General features: G+C 33.7%; 1 non-coding gene across 1 annotated transcript; it reads left to right on the top strand.

Moving 5' to 3' along the window:
- Window positions 1-3,964: 3,964 nt before the first annotated feature.
- On the top strand, window positions 3,965-4,306 carry LOC102667971 (uncharacterized). The gene is made up of 3 exons (XR_005888528.1): window positions 3,965-3,994; window positions 4,076-4,153; window positions 4,243-4,306. It is a non-coding gene; the product is annotated as an uncharacterized protein (transcript).
- The last annotated feature ends 15,088 nt before the right edge of the window (window positions 4,307-19,394 follow it).

Here is a 19,394-nt window from a genome sequence, read left to right as displayed (position 1 = left end):
ATAGCAGTATATATTATGGCTTTTGTGAGAAACTGTCTTGTTTTAGTTTTTGTATAAATGACTATTTGGATAAATTTGTACCAATGTCAGTGTTGTTGTGTTAAATGTCAAAGTTTTATCTGAATTTGGACTTATAACAGGGTAAAGACTAAAAATGAAGGGGAAATGGTTATATTGCAGAATTATTTTGTTTGGTGCTTTATGGACTTAGCCTTACTGTTTTTTCACAGTGTAAACAGTGAGTCAAGGGAGTTGCCCGCTGTTGAATTGTCAACGCTTCCTTTGATTCCTAAGGTTTAAGCATATTCCTTAATCCCCTCAGTTATTTTATTTCTACCATTTTTCTTTTATTTATTGTTTGCAATTTATCATTTTCACATGTTCTTCCAAATTTCTCTTTATTTGAAATCTAATTTTATTCAGATTAACTGTGGCTATTGTTGACCTTTTCTTTTAATGTTCACAATTTTGAGTGAACTTTGGAAGTACTTGTTTCAATTGCTTTACAACCTTAGTTTATTTAATTGAAATCTATTCATTCATGTTTTTTATTTACTTTCTCAAACAAATTTGTTGTACAATTATCATTGGTTTTATACAATTACTACCAATAATATAACAAATTAAATGCCAAATTCAGATAAGTTAAAAGAATCTTTAATAAATACACTCAAATGATGGATTCACTACTAATTATTTTTCTTTAATAGTGTTCCTTATCACTTCCAATGAAAATCTTAACTGCCAAACCCATTCTACCTCACAGGTAGCTTGTTTTTAAGCCCACCTTAGTTAACTCTTGGCTGAGTTCTCAACAGTATTAGGAATCCAGAAGCAGAATATGAGAACAAAATAATTTTCTTATGAATATTGAAAGACAACAAAGAAAAGGAGATAATTTTCTTCCAAGGGTTTTCCCTTTCTACAATGGTTGTTGACTAATTCACAAATTCACAAATGTTAACAAAACTGAATGAATCCTTCTGCCCCTTCCCCCTTATTTATATCTTATTAACTCCTCTAACTAACTAACTAACTATACTGATCTAACCAATTCCTTTTCCCTTATGTCTAATTCCTTGCACAAAGTCCAATGTTGGTCATCATTAGATGTACAAACTGGTATATAAGCCAAACTAAAGATCATTTGACAACTTGATGTTAATAAACTATCCTAAACAAAAGTGTCAGCCTACAATTATAGAATTTTTTAATAAACAAAGAGTTTATTTAAGAAACAAACAAGACATGTAGATGCAAGATGATTTGAAGTTTTCGAAACTAAACCAAAATTGAATGGAATGAAACATTTAGCACAACATGCCAATCTCTTAGGGTAGCTGTAGAAAACAGAGATGGAGGGTTCTAAGAGAAAGAGATTTGGGAAACTTGTAAATTGTTATTTGATATTTTGAACACAAAGAGAAGAGATCAGTTTATATAGCTAAAGTATAGGAGGCTTACAAGAGAAGGGAACTCACTCCATTGATGTTGCAGAAGCCAAACAACTTATAGAGACTAATTAAACTATTGTAACTATGCTGATGTGGAAGATAGCCAATCATGTTACAAACAAATGAGAAGTACTCTATTACTCTATCAGCACCTCTAATTAGAACTTCAGCAGAACATCACAGAGAAGCCAAGTGAACTACTCAATCCTAGATGAACTATGAAGGCTTCACTTGAATAGGGAAAATTCTAGCTTTTCTTCCCAACCATATACACCAAGCAAATACAAAGAACGGTGCCAAAATTCCAAAGTCTTTTGGCATCTTATTGGTTTCAAAACCTTTAAAACTAACACAGGAACCTTTGGAAATCCTTGAGGCAAATGTAGTTTTCACCAATCTGCTCATTACACAATAATTAGGAGACAAAGTTGTAAGATTATTCAAATTTAAAGTAAATCATTGGTGTTAATTTGGATTAGTACAACTGTTCAAACAAGAGATTTAGCCTTTGACGGAGTAATTGATTTCCAAATTGGTTTATTAGAAAGGAAAGAATCGTTGTAGGGAGATGAAGTGAGAGATTGGAAATAAGATTTGCTTGAAAATAACCTGAGGTGTCAAATGACCATATCCTCTGGTCTGGATTTGATGAGATATGGATAAAACTCAAACAAGTGTAATCTTATCATACATTTCTAAGAAATGAAAATTCGAAGAAATAGTACAATCAGATAAAGAGTAAAGCTGAACTTTAGGAGCATTGTGCACATTGGAGAGATAAATAAGTCTACAAAACAGTTGAGGAACATTTAAAGGTTCCCCTATTATTCATGATATTTATTTCTTACAATTTTACTTGCAAATTAATAATTTCTGTTACACACTCATTTTGTGTTGTTTTTCAATGATTTTGTTACAAACACTCGTTGGTGTTTCTTGTATGACATTCCTTCTCTACTTCTGATGAGAAAGATGTTTCACAATTTATGGTTGACATTGTGGTACTTCAGTTGAATTTTAGTAAAGTGCAATGCCTTTCACGATTTATGGTAGATATTCTTGTACTTCAGTTAAAAAGTTTACACTTATCTATCAAGCTTTAGTGAAATTCATCTTTTTTTTCTGTGCACAGATGGTGGTTGAGAGTGGCAATACAATTCATTTGCGTCTTGTGGAACTAATTTTAAGCTATGTAAGCTAAAATAAACCACTAGCATGTGTGCGTATGATATCTTCATAGATTAGGCTGGTGACCTTTATTTAGCATGATTTGGCAATGTCTCACTATAAGTTGTAGATCATCCATTAATTAAAAGGATTGAAAGGATAAGATGGACTAGATAATTATTTTAAGTCATCCATGATTTCTCATTCATATAATGTTTCTAGTTTTTTTTTAAACAAGTTGTTGACTTTTCTTATCATCAAATAAATTTAGATGAAGATTACCATGAGTTATAAAAATTTTGAGGCATGTTTCTTTTATGATTTGTTGGAAGAAAAGTGTACTTCCTGATGATATTGTCAAGTAAGTTTTTAATGTGTATGGTATCACAGTTGAGACTTATGTGATATTCATTATGGTTATGTTGTTGATTTTAACTTGCAACATTATATACTAGTGTTAATTACTAATTTCTAATGCGTATCTTGTTTGCAAATTTATAATGATTATGTAGTGAGTCAATTCCAGTACATTTATTTTCGTTTTTTTATTCTGAAGTCTACACACATCACATTGATCATCTGTATGTCAGAGTGCCTTAGAAATTAGAATTATGTAAATTTCATCCTTTTTTCTCCCTGTATATTTTAGATTTCCCTTTGTAATTTACATTTCCAATGCAGCAAGATTTTTTTGGGAAGCTCATGGATGTTTTTAGAGTTTATGAAGACTTGGAAAATATGGATGGCCTTCACATGATTTACAAAATAGTCAAAGGGATCAGTCAATATTTACTTTTATGCCATTTTAATTTGTCACTTTGTTGACATTTCTTTGTCCATTTTTTATATATGTTTGTTTCTCTTGCAGTTTTGCTTAATAGTACACAAATTTTTGAGCGAATATTCAGTGATGAGTTTATGATGGACATTATTGTTGCCCTTAAGTGTGAGTTCATTACATGATTTTCTCTTCAACCTTGTAAAATGAGTTTTTTGGTGTTAGCCTTTGAACATATTTTGTGTTATACATGTGTGCGTCCATGTGTGTGTAGTGATTGTACTATAGTAAAAAAAACACTAAAAATGAGTTTTCTTGAATCTCATGTCATTTTAGATGATCCAAAGGTTTCCCATGTTAAACATCACCGTAAATTCTTAAAGGAGCATGTTATTTTTAAGGAGGTATATTTTGGGATCTGATAATTTATTCTATTTTGGGAGAGAAGCTAGGTGATAGGTAGATCTCTACATATGCAACGAAATTTTACTTCTTACTCATAGTATTTAACTATGTTCTTTTGTAGGCCATACCTATTAAAAATACAGTTGTATTATCAAAGATACATCAGACATATAGAGTTGGTTTTTTGAAGGTTTCCTCCTTCTAAGCCTTTCCTTGTTTACTCTATTTTTTTATTTGTGATTTGTTCCTTATCTTCATTTTCTGCTTTTAGGATGTTGTTTTGGCTAGAGTATTGGATGAGGCTACTGTTGCAAATCTTAACTCCATGATACATGCAAACAATGCCATTGTAAGATTTTGATTTGTATGGAAATAAGGCTTAACATATAATATAGTGAACTGTTATATATTTTGTTTTGACTACTCTGTTATTTTTAGGTTGTTTCTTTATTGAAGGATGACAATACATTTATCCAGGAGTTGTTTGCTAGGTTAAAATCGCTCACCACCTCTCCTGAATCAAAGAAAAATATGGTAAGTCTTTTGTTTCTACTGGCCATGACTAATACTAGTTTAGTATTTCCAGCATGACATGGCTATTTCATAAGTTGACGTTTTCCCTCCTGGTTGCGTAGCTTATTATTTGTGTGTGTGCAGTCACATTTGGTGAAATTTTACTAAAAGAAGAAACGGAATTCCAGTGTGAGTTTATAACAATAAATGGGTATTGTTTCTACACTTTCTTTGGGTTATTATTCTATTAACTATTGTTCTTTTATTCTCCCCCTTTCAAATCAGTTGATTTTGTTTCAAAACTTAGGAAAATATGCATTTTGTTATTCAATGTAGTGTTTTTCTTATATTAATGTAGTGTTTTTCTTATCTTGTATTGTTAAACTGCTTTAATGCTAATGGCATCTTTTTTACTCTCTAATTCATACTGAACAACATTGTCAAGGACCACTTTTAGTGGCATCTGGGTATTGTCACTGTTATTATTGGCATACTTAGTGTATCTTACATTGAGTTGTGTTTTCTTGTGCTGCCTAGTTGTGGTGGGATATATTATGAGAGATATCAAACTTGCTTTGGTGGACATTACCGCTTTGACTTTGTGCAGCCAAAGTGTTTGCTGAAAATATATTAGCTTACTATGCATTTTTTTATATTCCTACCATGCTATACTTACAATCTATACAACATGCAAGGGTCCTAGGAGAATGCATTATGTCATGGATTTCATTCCTGCCACTGCAATTGAAATAGGAGATGTAGCACCTATACAGACTGTTGGTTAGGAAATTAGTCTTATTCAAAATATTTTGTTGAATTTCATTGTATTTGTATTGTATTACATATAGCTTCAAAATATTTTGTTGAATTTCATTATATTTGTATTGTATTACATATAAGCAACGTAGCTTCTTGTACTTATTCATTAACTAATTTAATAGCTGAAATTTGACCTGGGTTTATAAATTTCGCAAAAATAATAATAAAAAGGTCTTATTCTACATCGGTTCACTGATAAACGATGTAGAAAATCTCCTCATTCTACATTGGTTGATTGATAAACGATATAAAAACCCTTCCAATTCTACATCGGTTGACTGATAACCGATGTAGAAACCGCACCCATTCCTACCCATTCTACATCGGTTGAATGAAGACCGATGTAGAAACCACACCCATTCTACATCAGTTTCATCCTTAGAATCAATGTAGAAAACTCACATTCTACATCGGTTATAGCTACACAACCGATGTAGAACAGTCCCCATTCTAAGACGGGTCTGGCACCATGCTCGTCTTCGTACCAATGCTCTTCAAAGACGGTCCTTCAACCGATGTCGTTATTCAACGATACTGGGCTACCACCACGCGTCATAACCGATGTTGAAAGACCATTAGAACCGATATAGAATGCCTTTTTTTAGTAGTGCTTGCTACTAATCTCTACGAAATCGTTTCAGATACCGGCAATTACATCTTCTTCTTCTTTGTCGTTGGTAAGCTCAAAGAAATCCTCTTTGACGCCGCACGCGGTGGGACTGGGGGTGGATGCAGAATTGGGTTTCTTCGAAGGTGATTTTAGGTCACTGTCATTGGCGTCATATAACTGTTGATGCAGCACAGCAGAAAGATCTTAGCTTCGAGGTTGTGACCTTGCTTAGGGTTCAGAACGCGTATAACTTTTTTTTTCTAAACTAACAACGATGTTTTCTAATGACACCTGTCTTAAAATGAAGTCTTCCAATTACAAAAATACCATCGAGTGCTACGTACCTACAAAGATGGGTGTCATAGACCGTTATAGTTATATTGACATTAATTACAAAAATGTCACCAACGCACATTCTAAGACGGTTCCAGGAAAGCGTCTTAGAATGCGCATCATAAAAACAAGTTTTTTTAGTAGTGGTCTCTCATTCAGCTCCACTACAATTAATTATTTATTTTAAAAAGTCACATTATTTTTTTTTTAACTTTAACTTTCACAATATGACAAATGGGAATCGTGGGCAATTTTTTAAAACCGTGATATTCTGTTCACTAACCATGTATGTGTATGTCCCCATGAGAATGACAAATAAACGCGTTATCTGAAACCAGCTGTGATGTGATTCTTTAACTTAATTTCTATAAACATTAAACAATTCAATCGATTTGATTTGCTTATTTGATAACTAAGCATTAGTGGTTTTGTCTCTTTCTCTTGGGAGTTTAGCCAATGGCCATCACATGTTTTCAAAAGAATTTGGTAGTTATTGGAAACTTATGCAAAGACGAACAACGACATTCCGTTACGGTTTCATGAGCATACCCTAGATTAGATAGCCTCATATCGTATGGGACGGACGTAATGGGTGGGGTCCAAATGATCCTTAAATTTGTATTCCATTAAATTCTAAATTATAATTAATGGAAGCGTAAACAATCAATTTATTTTTGGAAACACGTTGTCAGTTTACTCTATGAAATAAAATGAAGAAAAAACAAATTTCTAAAAGTGAACTCCGTCATTTATTTTAGTCTGAAATTCAAAAAGTAGTATAATCTATAAGTTAAATTAGTTTGTTGTTCTTCCTATTTTTTTTAGATTTAATTTCGTTATCTTGTTTTTTTATTAAATTTAATACTCTAAGTTTTAAAATAGATTCAACTTGGTTCAATTATTCAAATTGGATTAACAGAATTTTGTGATACTTTAAAATTGTCACTAAGTAATTTTAAATGATCATGAAACGCATATTTTTTAACATTATGAATTTAATTTAGATGATATAATTAAATTGAGTTAATTTTAAAAATTAGATGATTAAATTAAAAAAAAACAAAAGATCAAATTAAACTTAAACAATAAATTAGAAAAAAACTAATTTAATCTAATTTTTATGTTAATATTAATGTATCAGTAAAGATGTACTTATTTGACAAGATAAAAACTTTTAAATGATGTTCCTATCCAAGATTGATGTCAAAACGTTTTACATTTTCCGTGACTAAAATGTTGTTTTAGTCTTAATGGAATAAAATTTTTATGATTGATGAAACCCAGGAAAGGGACAACAAAACAAGAATCGACCTTAATCGGAAAAGGTTACATAAATGCATGACCGAAACAGTTTACATTTAACTTCATGATTTAAATCACACCGTAACTCCTTTATAGTTCCCCAATTTAAAAAATTGCGACGGGGGACCCTGAGAGAGAAAGTGTTAATATGAATTTTCAATTCAGCGAGAATGTACGTAATCATTAAAATTAAGTTAAAATTACAAGGATACAATACTGGACTCACAACACTGAATCAACCCCAGAAAAATGTTTTTAACTGTGAAATTAAGTAATTAACTAGAAAACATGCATCAACACAGACACTTTGATGAATCCTTAATGACGAATTTCTAATTAATTCCACACATGTTCCCCACCAAATGAACTAAGTGTGGTCCGTGGTGGCGTATATGCGTTTGTTCTTTTTGTGGCGTGTTCCTCTGTCCATGTGGGAGGAGACTCTAACCTGGTACTTGGAATTGGAAGTGAAGCACAAACGTGCGAGAAAACCGACCATGGTCTCCAACATCATTCTCTTCACCGATTTCCTCGGAGCTGGAATCACTGTCGCATTAACCTTAACCTTTGTATTCATCTTCATCTTCTTCTTCTTCTCTTTCTCAGCCACCACCACTATAGTCTTTGCCAGCTGGATTTAGCTACGTTACTTTGATTTCTCACTCTCTTTTTTTTGCTTCTTTTATATATATTTTATTTGGGATTCCTCAACTCAACTCAACTAAACCGGACGGTGTCTATATAATAAAAGTGTAGTGTATATATAGCAAAAGCGTTGGTATATGTTTTCTAGCGTAGAAAGAGCGACCAGTGTAGTTAAATTAAATGGTCCCATAAGTTGAGGATCCAGTTCGAGATATTGTCTGGTCACGCTTAAACTTGAAAGTGAAGTGTGAAACTGCGAATCACATTTCTAAGGGAAATTCCAAACACGATACTTCCTAGTGTGAATGACTATGACTAATTGGTTGCGTGTAATTAATGACCCTTTTGACGAAAAAATAAATCATGTAAGGTTCAAACTGAGTCGAAATAATTCACAGATTATTTAAATCGTGTTTGAGAAAATATTACATTAATTAAATAAGTAGTTTTTGAAAATATTTATAATTAAGGCTGGAAAGATCAATGATTTTTTAAAAATAAACCAAACCAAGTCAAACCCTTGCTTTTTTTTTTCTTTCACCACAGTACTTCTAAAACATTATATTATACGCTATGTTAAAACTGATCATATTTACTATTTTTATTTTAACACAAAATACAACCTGTTATAAATAAAATATAAAAAATATTTGTAATTTACTAATTTTACCAATTATTAAAAGAATTTAACATATAAGAATTAAAATAATAAGAGTCAATTTTTCATTTTTTGGTATTGAATCAACTTTTTTAAAAATTAAATAAGTTATTAGGAAAAAATTAATTATGTTGAATCAACCTATTTTTTTCAAATTAAAAATTGTAGAAAAATTGAGTTTGTCAATTTAACATCGAGTAAGAAATTTGTCCATACAAAAATCAGTAATAAATTAAGTTGGTCTCAGTTTAGTTGGTCTATAAAATTATAAAATGGTAGTATTTTAGTATTTGAAATTATTAAATATGGATTATTTGAGACTTTATTTTATAAGTTCATATAATAAAATAAAATATTTCATAATAATAGGAGAGTAAAATATTGTCTCTTAATTTATTAAAATACTGAATCATATTTTTTACAATTTGACTAATAAACTGAAAAGCAAGTTGTGTGAAAATTTGTCTACATGTCACGTGAAAGTTAACATTATTGTTATGCACTTCTGAGTGTTAGATTTATTATTATTATTATTATTATTCTGTGTTAGATAACATCCATTTCAGAGATATATCATCCCAAAAGATATAACCAATGTTGTAACTTTCCCTTAGCATCAGTTATTTTAAAAATGATGTTGTGAGTGTTAAATTAGCATCAATTTTCAATAAAATTGATGCTATTTTTTTTGGTTTAACATCGGTTTTATTAAAAAACGATGTTATCATTGTACTCCCCTTTTGCCTTTGTTATCTCTTCGATTCACTACTATTTTCCTTCTCTTTTATTCTATTATAAATTTCACAGTGGACATGACATTCACACAACTTATCCCTTCACCTTCTTCTTCCTCCTTAAACCTTATCACACTCTCCTTAAACCCTAAACCCCTAACCTCTCTGCCTCATCAGCATTTCAATCTCGACATTCTCTGACATCGATGTCGAAGGCCTAATTCCACTCTGTGGTGCTTTGCCTCCTCGTTATCGGAGAAGCACCACACGAACTCCTCGAACTCCGGCGCATGGTGGAGCTCCCCCTATTCCCTCTCCCTCTGATCCTCTTCCTGAGCCCCATCCTCTCCTTGCAGATCTTCAAGTTTCGCTATCACATCATGATGCACACACTCCTCCACACCAACCTCTACTTTGGCATCATCTACACTAATGTCGTCTTAGGAACCGCCAACATCAGTTGCATCGACGAAGTCATCAAGCACGAACGCCTTGTCAACAACTAGTTATTCCTCATCTGCAAGGGGCAAGAGCGGTTTCGCATGAGCAGTGTTGTCCGCAACAAACCTTATCTGGTTGCGCAAGTGACATGGCTCGAGGACCGCCCTTCTCCCTCCACTAACCTCGATCTCGATAGTCTTGCCATCAAAGTGAAGACTAATGAATTGCGTACACCAAAACAACATAACAGTATATGCAATTTAATTATGTTACTAACCTCCAACTGAATTTGACACTACTTGTAGTTTCAATTGCAAAGAATGCTTCTAACCTTTAACATAATCACTTTAGATGGAATGGGTATTGTTTTCTGATGTGTTTAGACTAGGGACCCTATGCCTATTTATATAGATCAAATTCTATCCATCATAAAAACTAAGTCATGTTTTCTGAAATGTTGTTACCAAATATGACTAAGTCATGTGGTTGAGAAAATAGAAAAAGTGGGTGAGAAAAATTAGGACCACTTTAATTTAATTTCAAAATCAAAACTAACATTCTCCCAATTGGTCCAATGTTTCTCACATTTTATGATATCTACAACACTGATAACTTTATGCTTACACCCAAGATGCAAACCACATCATGAATCATGGTGGTAGGTTCTCTAAAATGATTATTACCTTCCATGATTACAATATAATCACTCTTAGTAAAAGCAACAATTTAATTGAATGAACATGTTCAATATTTATTGAGTCCAAATTACACGTCTTTCTCAAAAAAAATGTATACAACAAAATGAGAAGACAAACAAATAACTAAAGTTTCACTACAGAAAGGAACTTTATATGACATAATCAAGTCCCATACTCTTAACATGATCCTTAAATGACTTTGTTTGCATGCCTTTTGTTAATGGATCTGCAATCATTAGTTCAGCATTGATGATTTCATTTGCTTTGACATATTCCCTCAGGACTAAATACTTAATGTCGATGTGCTTGCTTCGACTTCCACTTTTATTGTTTTTAGCCAAAAAAGCAGTTGAATTATCACAATATATCTTTAACAGTATAGGAACAGAATCAATCACTTGTAGACCGACCATAAAACTTTTTAACCAAATATCTTGTGATGTCGCTTCAAATAATGAAATAAACAGCCTCGATGGTAGAAGTAACAACTAATGATTTTTTTGCACTTCTCCAAGATATTGATCCATTAGCCATCATGAAGATGTATCTAGATGTCGACCTGCGAGAGTCAATGCAACCAGCAAAATCCGAGTCTGAGTAGCCAACAATTTCTAAATTGTCAGATCTTTGATATATAAACTTGTAATCTTTGGTTCCTTGAAGATATCTTAACATTTTCTTTGTAGTTGTCGAGTGCTCTATTCCTAGATTACTTTGATATCTCCCAAGCATTCCAACCACAAAAGCAATGTCAGGTCTTGTACACACTTCCGTATACATAAGGCTTCCTACAACGAAAGCATATGGAATGTTTCTCATTTGTTCCCTTTCAAGCTCATTTTCAGGACATTGATTCAAATTGAATCTATCACCTTTCACAATAAGTGCCATGTTGGTTGAACAATCTTTCATCCAAAATATTTCTAGAACTTTATTAATATAGGCCTTTTGAGGCAAGCTGAGAATCCCTTGAGATCAATTTCTATGGATCTTTATGCCAATGACATATGTTGCCTCACCCCCTTCATGTCAAAATTCTTAGAAAGGAATTGTTTCATGTAACATCCCAAAATCATTGGTTGCAAGAAGTATATCATCCACATATAAGACTAAAAATATTATTTTACTCCCATTGACCTTGTGGTATATGCAAATTTATCCATATTGTTCTCAACAAAATCAAATGATGATATGACACTATGGAATTTCAAATACCATTGACATGATGCATGTTTTAGTCCATATATTGATTTCTTGAGCTTGTAAACCAAGTGAGCCCCATCACTAGAGGAAAAACCTTTGGGTTGTGTCATATAAACTTCTTCTTCTAAGTCACCATTTAGAAAAGTCGTTTTCACATCCATCTGATGTAATTCCAAGTCAAAATGAGCAACTAATGCCATTACGATGCATAAGGAATCTTTCATGGATATAGGAGAAAAGGTTTCTCTATAGTCAACTCATTCCCTTTGAGTGAATCCTTTGGCAACCAATCGGGCCTTGTGCCTCTCAATGTTACCTAATGAATCCTTCTTGGTTTTGAAAACACATTTACATCCAATAGGCTTTGTCCCACTAGGAAAATCAACAAGATACCATACTTTGTTATTTTCCATAGATTCCAATTCATCTTTCGTAGCATCATACCTTATGTAACACCTTCTACCCCACACGTATATGTACTAATAATAAAAGGAATAAGAAATCATTATTAATTAAAAAAATTTAAAACACATTTAAATAAAAGCATTTCAAAAGGGTAAAAGACTCACATTAAATTCACTATTTCCAAATAAAACTTGTCAAAAACACTTTTGGCTCAAAACATCATGTAATTGAACAAAACTCATGCCCCAATGTCACATCCTATCAGAGCATTGTGTTCTGATGTCTTTCAACATAAGGATCCTTAAAGCAATTCACTTAGTCATCTGCTCCCACGAACACAAAGTTCAAGATCATCACAGGATCCAAACACAAACAACACACGGGAAGTGAGTTATCACATTCCTAACTAATAGAGAGAAACAAGACAACATATAGATATACATATCATATAAACGAAATACGACTTACTTAAACATAGCTCACGTCATTCCACCACTTTGTCACGTAACATCACATCACATCACAACACAACACGTCTCGTTCATTTTCACATCATTCATGTACTCAAGGATCGAAACACAACATCACTAAATCAATCAATATCAACCAATACACAAGCGTTATGCAACAAATACACTAAGACTCAATCCTATATGTAATGTGGTACCATGTCAGTGAAAAACCTCGTTGGGCGCCTAGGAGTACATGACAAGACAAACCACACACTAGTAAGTCAGGTCACTCTCACTAGGTAAAATTATAGGGAGACCAGTCAGGGTCATGTTATTTTATGAGAATGCTCCAACTGTGTGGGATCAGCACATGCTTAAAGGAGCACTCAAATCGGGTGTATTTACCCCCGAGGCCTAAAATCCGAAGAGTCCGTCAGGGCCTCTCCCTCCTAATTCAGGTCCAACCAAGAAAACATTTTAACACATAGACTCTATCTATGAATTGTACAAAACACACGACTCCTCAATATTTGTCAAAATAATTTTATCTCGTGCTTGTGATTAAAGTTGTCAGGTCCCCACAGTGGTTCCCATCACAATACTCTTCGCCCTTAAAGGATCTTATAGTCGTGTGATTGTATGATTCATAACTCATAACTTAGTGCATACAACATCTCAATGCACACATATATTACAAGTTAATACATACTTAATTTATCACATACAATCGGTCTCAATCACAATGGTATAATCCTAAAGTAGCATGTTATCACACCTCATGAATCGTATACACTTTACCTATGAACTCAACCACTCAATTATTTTCAAAATCATTTAACTCGTTGCGGCTCAAAGTTATTCAACTCATCGGGTTCCCATAGTGGATCTCATCACAATACTCATCACACAAAAACTCGTCGCCCTTAAAGGGTCTTACAATTATGTGATTGCACAGTTCATAACTCACAACTCAATACATACAACATCTCAATATGCATGTATCTCACCATTCACCACAGGTTCAATTTGTCACTTACTCACAATTTGAATCACCATTTCATAATCTCAATATCACAATTTATACAAAAATGCTTCTCACAACATGGGGAGTAAAACCCCTCAAACAATTTTCCACAATCATATTAAAATCAATGAATCAAAATCATAGGTAAAAAAACACGAAAACACCAAGAACACTCAATTTTATCAACCAATTCGCATCATGACATCAATTGGTATGTCAAACACAACAATATCATATTTATAATCGTAAAGGAAAATTGTAATTCAATAAACATCCCAAAATAAACCCCAATTTAATCCTTTAAGGATCCCTACACATGTTCATTCTAACCACTAATTGCGATAAACTCATCCCTTACCTCTAAGCGGGCTCATGTGTGTATTCTGGAAGCAATAGTGGCATCTCCAGTGGCTTCTTGAGATTTCTCAAGCTTTTCCTTTGGTTGCTCTGCTAGGATTTTCAAGCGTTAGAGAGAAGGAGAATAAATTGAAGTCTTTATTCCACTGTCTATGTGCGATGAGTGTTTCTCCCTCCCCAGCCATTAATTTTAAAATCCCAACAGTGATCTACAAACCTTGTGTTCAAATTTCACGAAGATCCAACGGTTAACAAGTTCAGGATTGTAATTTTATTGGAACAAGTTTGGGTGTCTGCAGGAAAAGAGAAAACTATGATGCGAAGGACTTCTCTCACCAAAGATATCGGTTTACAAATTACAACGGTGAGAATGTTCGCAAATGAGATGCAAAACCAGTGCTCAAATTTCACCAAGATCCAATGGTTAACGAGTCTGAGATCGTCATTTTACTGAGACATGTTTGGGTGTATGCGGGAAAAAGAGAGAGTTTTGGGAGATGAAGAAGTAAAAACAAAATTGAGAGGAAGAAAAAGCGTTGAGATTATCGTCAGTCTGAAAACTGACCTGATGCGTGTCTCTATTTATAGATAGGGTACTCACAACTTAGTATTTACTCTATTTTTTAATATTTTATAAGCAAGAACTCTATTTTATTTCCTATCAAATAAATAAATAAAATATATTTTTTTCCCTTCAAACCATTATTTTAATTAACAACGTTATTTTCCCTTATTTATTTAATTATAAAAACCTCATCATTTTTCTAAAACTGTATTTATTTTTAAATAAAAAACCTTGTTAATTTATTTACAAAAAATGGGGTGTTACACCATAGCTTAGAATTACAAGTGTCAATCACTTGCAAAAATGATTCAGGATCATTTTCAACTCCAAAGTTATATTGAGACTCTTGTAAATACACTTGATAATAATTAGGAATTGCAGGTTTCTTTATTCTAGTTGATCTTCTCATTGTTATAACCACACCTTCTAGTTGTTGTTCAACAGGTTGTTCAACATCTTGTGTTTGATGTTGTTCAATAGGTTGCTCAACATTTTGTGTTTGACGTTGTTAAACTGGATCTTTTAGGATATGATCAACTTGATGTGGAGCTTGTGTTACACGATTTTGATGAGTATCGTCAAAAAACCACTAGCTTATAACTTGATGTAAGAACTGCTCCCTCACATTAATTTTTCTCAAGACCAATGCCTTGAGTTAAATCACTCCCACTAGCCACATCATTGTCTAGAAACTTTGCATTTCTTGACTCAACAATTCTAGTGCTATGAGTTGGACAATAAAATCTATACCCCTTAGACCTTTCAGCATAACCAATGAAATATGCACTAATGGTCCTTGGGTCCAACTTTTTATTTGGATTATAAATCCTAACTTTAGCTGGGCAACCCCAAACACACACATGTTTTAAACTTGGCTTCCAACCTTTCAATAATTCAAATGGGGTTTTAGGGACCGCCTTTGTTGGTACCCAATTTAGTATGTACGCATTTGTCTTAAAAGCCTCATTCCATAACGAACGAGGAAGTTTGGAATTACTAAGCATACTTCTTACCATATCCATTAATGTTCGATTTCTTCTTTTAGCCACACCATTTTGATTTGGCGAGCCAGGCATGGTGTATTGGGCCACAATACCATGCTCTTGAGAAACTTTGCAAAAGGACCAAGTATTTGTCCATTTTTAGTGTATTTGCCATAAAATTTGTCTCATCTATCTGATCTCACAATCTTTATTTGTTTTCCACATTGTTTCTCTACTTCCTTGAGAACCTTAAAAGCATCCAATGCTTCATATTTATTATTAAGCAAGTAAAGATACATGTATCGTGAGTAATCATCTATGCAAGAGAAAATATTTTTGGCCATGTGAGTCCATATCGGGACAACAAATGTCAGTATGTATAATTTCTAATATTTCTGAACTTTTCTTGGCATTTTTCTTTGTCTTGTTAGTCTGCTTTCCCTTTATGTAGTCCACACAAGTGCTAAAATTAGTAAAGTCAAGAGTTTCAAGTACTCCATCATTCACTAGCCTTTTAATTCTATCTGTAGAGATATGACCTAGTCTCCTATGCCATTATTTCGATTATTTTTCATTCATGATACAACATTTAATACCAGCATTTTCTTGTGTTGCCATCAAATTATGTGGAATCGTGTTAGATAAATTAATTTTGAACAAATCGTCATTCAACACACCATTTCCAATAATAGTAGACTTAAATAATAAATCAAATCCGCATGCGTTAAACTTTATTGAGTAACCCAAAGGAACAAGTCTAGAAACATAAATTAAATTCTTGGAAAATTTAGGAATATAAAAGACATTATTCAATTCAAAAACAAATCCAGATCCTAAATTAAGTCCAAACATGCCAATAGCCGCCACATGTGAACGCATCTAATTCCCATAGTAGATGAACCATTCTCCTTCATTTGGCTCCCTCTGGCTTGAGATGCCCGGCAGGGTATTAGAAATATGAATCGTAGATCCAGAGTCAATAAGCCATGTATCATGACAAATATCAGCCATATTAGATTCAAAACATACAAAGGAAAAATAATTTCCCTTCTTTCCATGCCAAGCCTTATGTTTATTGCAGTCATTCTTTATGTGCCCTTTCTTTTTACAGAAAAAAAACCTAGACTACTTCTTAATTTTGGCAATAGGAAGTATATGGTTCTTTTCCTTCCTTTCCTTCTTCCTCTTATCTTGAGTCTCGCTAAGAGCACCTTCACCAATTTCTTGAGCAAGTCTCCCTTCCTCCTCCTAGACACACATGGTCATAAGTTCATTGATTGATCATTTCTCTTTATGTGTGTTGTATGATATTTTGAGGGAACATACTGTGATTGGAGTGAATTTAAAATTAGGTGCACTATGAATAACTCAGAAATTTCAACCTAGAGCGACTTAAGTTGAGCCGCTAGATCCCTCATTTCCATAATGTGTTTTCTCACACCTATAACTCCAATGAGCCTCATAGATGACAAATTAGACATTAGGGTGCTAACCAAGGCCTTCTCAGAACTTTCAAACTGTTCATCTATGGCTTCCACAAAATCCTTGACCTTTTGGCATTCCGGAATTGAACCACGGATACTATCAGAGATACATGTATTGATGAACATAATGGAAAGACAGTTAGATCTTTCTCATCATTCGTATAACACAATTTCATTTGAAGTGCTAAAATCTGTAAGCTTAGCTGACTCATCCCTATGGAGAGCATAGTCAAGGTCAGCAACCCCTAAATGAAGAAGAACTCGTTCCTTCCATTGTTTATAGGTTTCCCCTGTCAATATGGGAACCTCATTTTTATCATCGGAGATTATCAAAGATTGAACTGTAACAATAATCAAATGTTAGTGCTTATAATAATTTAAAAAGCATGTGAATCAATATGTCATCAAAATCTACTCGTGGGTTAAGATTCTAACACAGAAAAATTCACTTTATTTCTTTATGATGAAACTACTAAATTATCATTGCATCTCCTAATACCTGTGGGTTAATTAAGAGACAAATTTATTTCATCCAAATTTATTTTGGTACAATGCATTTCTAGTTGTTCTCTGAGTGCATACTTGATTATCAGGGAATTAATCTCACTGATTTCACGTCATGTACTTGGAGACCAATGCGAAATGTTGCCGAAATTTTGTCAAATTTAACAAAAGAGACTTGACCTTGACATATAAAGCTACCATAAAAAAATGTCTTCCTGAATGGGATAGGGCCACACCTAGAATGAAAAAGTGAGATTTTGATGCATGGAATAACTTTGTGAGTATCATGGAGTTATTATTTAGATGGATCAAAGTTGGATGAACCAAAGTCACATGAGCCCTGCATATGAGGAAGGCGTTGATCAGTTCTTGCAATTTGTTTCTGAAAGAAGTTGACAGATGAGGATGGAAAATATTTTTGTCCTTGCATCAATTGTTTGAACGAGAGATGACAAATACTGGACGACATATGGGAGCATCTGTTGTGTGATGGGATTAAGAAGAATTACACCACGTGGATATGGCATGGTGAATTGACCGACATGCTGAGGGGGTCTCAATCTAAACCATTAGATGTAGAAATGGTAGATTGCTTAGAGGATATGATTCGTGATCTTGGACAAGAGTCTTTTCAGCAAGCACATGCCCCTATGTATGATACATTACAAATTGATTCAAAGAAGCCTTTGTATCCGGGGTGCAAGAATTCCTTGACGCTATTGTCGATGGTGTTAAGTCTGGTTAATGTGAAGGCTAGATATGGGTGGAGTGACATAAGCTTTAGTTCACTGCTTCAAGTAGTGCATGATATGCTTCCAGAGGAAAACACGTTGCCTAAAAGTTATTAGCAGGCCAAGAAGATACTGTGTCCAAAGGGTATCGAGTATCAGAAGATTCATGCTTGCCTGAATGATTGCATACTGTACAAACATGAATTTCAAGAAATGCCCAAATGCCCTAGGTGTGGGGTATCACAGTATAAAGTGAAGGATGATGACGAATGTAGTAGTGACGAAAACTCAAAGAAGGGCCCCCCAGTGAAGGTGTTATGGTATCTTCCCATCATTCCAAGGTTTAAGGGTCTGTTTGCTAATGGAGACGACACAAAAGACCTTACATGGCATGCAAATGGGAGAAACTGTGATGGAATGCTCTGTCATCCGACTAATTCCTCCCAGTGGAAGAAGATTGATCGTTTGTATCTGAATTTCGGCAAAGAGGCAAGAAATCTTAGGCTTGGACTAGTCAGTGATGGAATGAATCCATATGGCATTTTAAGCACTCAACACAGTTCTTGGCTAGTCTTGCTAGTAATTTACAATTTGCCTCCTTGGTTGTGCATGAAGCGAAAATACATGATGTTGTCTATGATGATATTAGGCCCAAGACAGCCAGGAAATGACATTGATGTTTATCTCAGTCCGTTGATTGAAAACTTGACAAAGTTATGGGACGAGGGTGTTTTAGTGTTTGATGGGTTTGGAAATGAGACTTTTCAAATGCGTGCAATGCATTTTTGTACCATTAATGACTTTCCAGCACATGGGAATTTGAGTGGTTACAATGTTAAAGGCCATTGTGCATGCCCTATCTGTGAAGAAGACACAAGCTACATACAACTGAAGCATGGTAGAAAAACAGTGTACACTAGGCATCGATGTTTTCTAAAACCTCATCACCCTTACAAGCGATTGAAAAAGCATTTAATAGAAGTCAAGAGCATGAAATTGCGCCGATACTGTTAATTGGTGACCAGGTCTTCTAGCGGGTTCAACACCTTAATACTATATTTGGAAAGACCCAAAAGAAGGAAAAAATTAAGACTTGCATATGGAAGAAGAGATCAATTTTGTTTGATCT

The sequence above is a fragment of the Glycine max genome, chromosome 14 (genome assembly GCF_000004515.6).
Source record: "Glycine max cultivar Williams 82 chromosome 14, Glycine_max_v4.0, whole genome shotgun sequence".
In the NCBI taxonomy this organism is placed as follows: domain Eukaryota; kingdom Viridiplantae; phylum Streptophyta; class Magnoliopsida; order Fabales; family Fabaceae; genus Glycine; species Glycine max.
This window is presented reverse-complemented; position numbering and strand designations above follow the sequence as displayed.